The following is a 6,166-nucleotide window of genomic DNA, read 5'->3' as shown; positions in this document are numbered from 1 at the left end:
CTTTTGATCGAAGGGACCACCCCACTAGCATCCATCATGGTGGATTCAACGCATTGGTTCTAGACCCAATTATTGACGGATTTCACCTCACTAGAGTCCTTATGGACGGTGGCAGCAGCCTGAACCTGCTTTACCAGGATACAGTGCGGAAAATGGGCATCGATCCCTCGAGGATTAAACCCACTAAAACGACCTTTAAAGGCGTCATACCAGGTGTAGAGGCCAACTATACAGGCTCAGTTACACTTGAAGTGGTCTTCAGATCTCCGGATAATTTCCGAAGCGAGGAGTTAATCTTCGACATAGTCTCGTTCCGCAGTGGCTATCACGCACTGCTCGGGCGAACTGCATTTGCCAAGTTCAATGCGGTGCCGCACTACGCATACCTCAAGCTCAAGATGCCAGGCCCTCGAGGAGTCATCACAGTCAATGGAAACACCGAACGCTCTCTCCGAACGGAGGAGCATACGGCGGCTATCGCAACGGAAGTACAAAGCAGCCTCTCAAGGCAATTCTCCAGTCCGGCCATTAAACGTCTGGACACCATCAAGCGCGCCCGGAGTAACCTACAACAAGACCGTCTGGCACGTTCCGAGCAAGCGTAGCAATGCGGCCCCAACCCCAGCCCTCGCGAACTTGCGAAACCAGCGTTGTGTGTACATAACTACGCTCTAGAAATACCATGGGAAAAGGGGGAGGGGCACCATCATGGCACGCCCGAAACATGGCTTAAACCACACTAGGGGCTGCCGACTTCTTCATTTTCTCTTACTTTTAGGACTCCACTCTTCGGAAGGCCTGTCCGGCAGTATAATTGCCGCACAAACGATACAACAACCAGGGGAGCAGAAAGCTACGCCGCACTACGAAACTCTAAGGTGGTCTCTATAACGAGCAGTATACCTGTTTCACATACAATTCCGCAGCTCGCCCCTGGAAAGGACATGTTAGATAGTCCCATCTTTTGCTTATCGCACTATTTGTATCGTTCTGCTTTGATCGCAACCTTTTTAAATAAACAATGCATAGCTTCCGTCTATTATTGCATTACTCTTTTTTACGGATATATGTTCATTAATGACATGTTGCACCCGTACACTTTGGTACGGCCAATACGCCAGGGGCTTAAGTACCCCACAATACGGTGTGAGAAGTCCGAACACTTTCACAAGTGCGGCGCCCCGAACTTATAGCATTATATGCATCGGCTCCGAATCATGTCTTGGGTCAATAGTTGGGTTTGCCCGGCTCCTATGTTTTGGTACCTTACGTTCCGTTATATCGGCTAAGGTAGCACTAGGAGAACTACTACGATTGTGCCCCAGTTGAGCTAGGCTAAGCACCTCAGTAGAGAAAGCTAAAACTGACCGTCATGATGAGGCGAGAGCTGGTCGCTGTTCGAGAGGTTTTCGAGTCCCTAAAGACTTATGCCGCTTAGAGTGAGGAGTCGGCTTTGTCCGGCCTAGGCGTGGATAGCACCCTGAACTCGGTCTTCCGAACACTAGGGGCTTTGCCGAAACTTAAAATTATAGAATTCTATGGCTAAGTTTGAGTGTTCAAGCATTATAGTCTGATTGCCTTGTTCGTTGTGTTGAGCGCCTCCCTCGAAGGACCCAAGAATGGGAAAAAGAGCGCTCATGTTTATCCCGAACACCTCAACACTCATGGCATGGGGGCAGAAGCCGACGACTCGCCATCTCTCAAATTTGATAAACGGTCACACAGAAGGTAATATTTTAAATTCAAAAGCGTTGCTTAGCGCATATGAACAAGTTTTCAGCGTATAGGATCACAAATGCGCGTTTACTCAAAAATTACATCTTTGGAGCATTCATCCGCTATAAGGCGGGCACCCTTCAGGACGCCCTCATAATACGCTTCTGGGACGTGATGCTCCTTGCCCGGCGGCGGCCCGTCCTTCACCAGCTTCTCCGCATCCATCTTGCCCTAGTGCACTTTAGCACGGGCAAGCGCCCTACGGGCACCTTCGATCCTGTTAGAAGGCTGTTAGAAGGCTGGCACAGGCTTCAGTCAGTCCGCTCTTGGTGGACTGAACCTTCTGGATCACCACACTCATAATAGTGCGGTGCTCCTCGTCGATGGAGGCGCCATTAAGCACCTCCAGCAAATTGTCAGGTGCCTCCGGTTGGACGGAGGTCACCGGCTCGGTAGGCTTGCTCCTCTTGGAAGGAGGTGAAGGAAATATGCCCTAGAGGCAATAATAAAGTTATTATTTATTCCCTTATATCATGATAAATGTTTATTATTCATGCTAGAATTGTATTAGCCAGAAACATAATACTTGTGTGAATACATAGACAAACAAAGTGTCACTAGTATGCCTCTACTTGACTAGCTCGTTAATCGAAGATGGTTATGTTTCCTAACCATAGACATGAGTTGTCATTTGATTAACAGGATCACATCATTAGGAGAATGATGTGATTGACATGACCCATTCCATTCCATTAGCTTAGCACCCGATCGTTTAGTATGTTGCTATTGCTTTCTTCATGACTTATACAAGCTCCTATGACTATGAGATTATGCAACTCCCGTTTACCGGAGGAACACTTTGTGTGCTACCAAACATCACAACATAACTGGGTTATTATAAAGGTGCTCTACAGGTGTCTCCAAAGGTAAATGTTGGGTTGGCGTATTTCGAGATTAGGATTTGTCACTCCGATTGTCAGAGAGGTATCTCTGGGCCCTCTCGGTAATGCACATCACTTAAGCCTTGCAAGCAATGCAACTAATAAGTTAATTGCAAGATGATGTATTACAAAATGAGTAAAGGGACTTGCAGGTAACGAGATTGAACTAGGTATTGAGATACCGACGATCGAATCTCGGGCAAGTAACATACCGATGACAAAGGGAACAAACGTATGTTGTTATGCGGTCTGACCGATAAAGATCTTCATAGAATATGTAGGAGCCAATGTGAGCATCCAGGTTCCGCTATTGGTTATTGACCGGAGATGTGTCTCGGTCATGTCTACATTGTTCTCGAACCCGTAGGGTCCGCACGCTTAACGTTACGATGACAGTTTCATTATGAGTTTATATATTTTGATGTATCGAAGGTTGTTCGGAGTCCCGGATGTGATCACGGACTTGACGAGGAGTCTCGAAATGGTAGAGACATAAAGATCGATATATTGGACGACTATATTTGGACACCGGAAAGGTTCCGGGTGAGATTGGGACAATACCGGATCACCGGGAGGTTATCGGAACCCCCCGGGAGGTATATGGGCCTTATTGGGCCTTAGTGGAAAGGAGGGGAAAGGAGCAAGGGAAGGGGCGCGCCATCCCCCCCAAGCCCAATCCGAATTGGGAGGGGGGCCGGCCCCCCTTTCCTTCCTTCCTCCTTCCTCTTCCTTCCCTCTCCTACTCCTAATAGGAAAAAGGGGAGTCCTACTCCCGGTGGGAGTTGGACTCCCCCCTAGGGCGCGCCACCCTCCTTGGCCGACCCCCTCCTCCACTCCTTTATATACGGGGGCAGGGGGCACCCCATGGACACAACAATTGATCATTGATCTCTTAGCCGTGTGCGGTGCCCCCCTCCACCATAATCCTCGATAATATGGTAGCGGTGCTTAGGCGAAGCCCTGCGACGCTAAAACATCAAGATCGTCACCACGCCGTCGTGCTGACGAAACTCATCCCCGACACTTTTCGGATCGGAGTCCGGGGATAATCATCGAGCTGAACGTGTGCTAGAACTCGGAGGTGCCGTAGTTTTGGTGCTTAATCGGTCGGGCCGTAAAGACGTACGACTACATCAACCGCGTTGTGCTAACGCTTCCGCTTTCGGTCTACGAGGGTACGTAGACAACACTCTCCTCTCTCGTTGCTATGCATCACCATGATCTTGCGTGTGCGTAGGAATTTTTTTGAAATTACTACGTTCCCCAACAGTGATATTAGAGCCTAGGTTTTATGCGTTGATGTTATATGCACGAGTAGAACACAAGTGAGTTATGGGAGATATAAGTCATACTGCTTACCAGCATGTCATACTTTGGTTCGGCGGTATTGTTGGATGACGCGGCCCGGACCGACATTACGCGTATGCTTACGCGAGACTGGTTCTACCAACGTGCTTTGCACACAGGTGGCTGGCGGGTGTCAATTTCTCCAACTTTAGTTGAACCGAGTGTGGCTACGCCCGGTCCTTGCGAAGGTTAAAACATCACCAACTTGACAAACTATCGTTGTGGTTTTGATGCGTAGGTAAGAACGGTTCTTGCTAAGCCCGTAGCAGCCACGTAAAACTTGCAACAACAAAGTAGAGGACGTCTAACTTGTTTTTGCAGGGCATGTTGTGATGTGATATGGTCAAGACATGATGCTAAATTTTATTGTATGAGATGATCATGTTTTGTAACCGAGTTATCGGCAACTGGCAGGAGTCATATGGTTGTCGCTTTATTGTATGCAATGCAATTGCGCTATAATGCTTTACTTTATCACTAAGCGGTAGCGATAGTCGTGGAAGCATAAGATTGGCGAGACGACAACGATGCTACAATGGAGATCAAGGTGTCGCGCCGGTGACGATGGTGATCATGACGATGCTTCGGAGATGGAGATCACAAGCACAAGATGATGATGGCCATATCATATCACTTATATTGATTGCATGTGATGTTTATCTTTTATGCATCTTATCTTGCTTTGATTAACGGTAGCATTATAAGATGATCTCTCACTAAATTTCAAGATAAAAGTGTTCTCCCTGAGTATGCACCGTTGCCAAAGTTCGTCGTGCCCAGACACCACGTGATAATCAGGTGTGATAAGCTCTACGTCCATCTACAACGGGTGCAAGCCAGTTTTGCACACGCAGAATACTCAGGTTAAACTTGACGAGCCTAGCATATGCAGATATGGCCTCGGAACACTAAGACCGAAAGGTCGAGCGTGAATCATATAGTAGATATGATCAACATAGTGATGTTCACCATTGAAAACTACTCCATTTCACGTGATGATCGGTTATGGTTTAGTTGATTTGGATCACGTGATCACTTAGAAGATTAGAGGGATGTCTTTCTAAGTGGGAGTTCTTAAGTAATATGATTAATTGAACTTCAATTTATCATGAACTTAGTACCTGATAGTATCTTGCTTGTTTATGTTTGCTTGTAGATAGAAGGCCCGTGTTGTTGTTCCATTGAATTTTAATGCGTTCCTTGAGAAAGCAAAGTTGAAAGATGATGGTAGCAATTATACGGACTGGGTCGGTAACTTGAGGATTATCCTCATTGCTGCACAGAAGAATTACGTCCTGGAAGCACCACTGGGTGCCAGGCCTGCTGCTGGAGCAACACCAGATGTTATGAACGTCTGGCAGAGCAAAGCTGATGACTACTCGATAGTTCAGTGTGCCATGCTTTACGGCTTAGAATCGGGACTTCAACGACGTTTTGAACGTCATGGAGCATATGAGATGTTCCAGGAGTTGAAGCTAATATTTCAAGAAAATGCCCGGATTGAGAGATACGAAGTCTCCAATAAGTTCTATAGCTGCAAGATGGAGGAGAACAGTTCTGTCAGTGAGCATATACTCAAAATGTCTGGGTATAATAATCACTTAATTCAACTGGGAGTTAATCTTCCGGATGATTGCATCATTGACAGAATTCTCCAATCACTTCCACCTAGCTACAAGAGCTTCGTGATGAACTATAATATGCAAGGGATGGATAAGACAATTCCCGAGCTCTTCGCAATGCTAAAAGCTGCGGAGGTAGAAATCAAGAAGGAGCATCAAGTGTTGATGGTCAACAAGGCCACTAGTTTCAAGAAAAAGGGTAAGGGGAAGAAGAAGGGGAACGTCAAGAAGAACAGCAAGCAAGTTGCTGCTCAGGAGAAGAAACCCAAGTCTGGACCTAAGCCTGAAACTGAGTGCTTCTACTGCAAGCAGACTGGTGACTGGAAGCGGAACTACCCCAAGTATTTGGCGGATAAGAAGGATGGCAAGGTGAACAAAGGTATATGTGATATACATGTTATTGATTTGTACCTTACAAGAGCTCGCAGTAGCACCTGGGTATTTGATACTGGTTCTGTTGCTAATATTTGCAACTCGAAACATGGACTACGGATTAAGCGAACACTGGCGAAGGACGAGGTGACGATGCGCGTGGGAAAT

Source organism: Triticum dicoccoides, chromosome 1A (genome assembly GCF_002162155.2).
Source record: "Triticum dicoccoides isolate Atlit2015 ecotype Zavitan chromosome 1A, WEW_v2.0, whole genome shotgun sequence".
NCBI lineage: Eukaryota > Viridiplantae > Streptophyta > Magnoliopsida > Poales > Poaceae > Triticum > Triticum dicoccoides.
Note: the sequence above shows the minus strand (reverse complement) of the source record.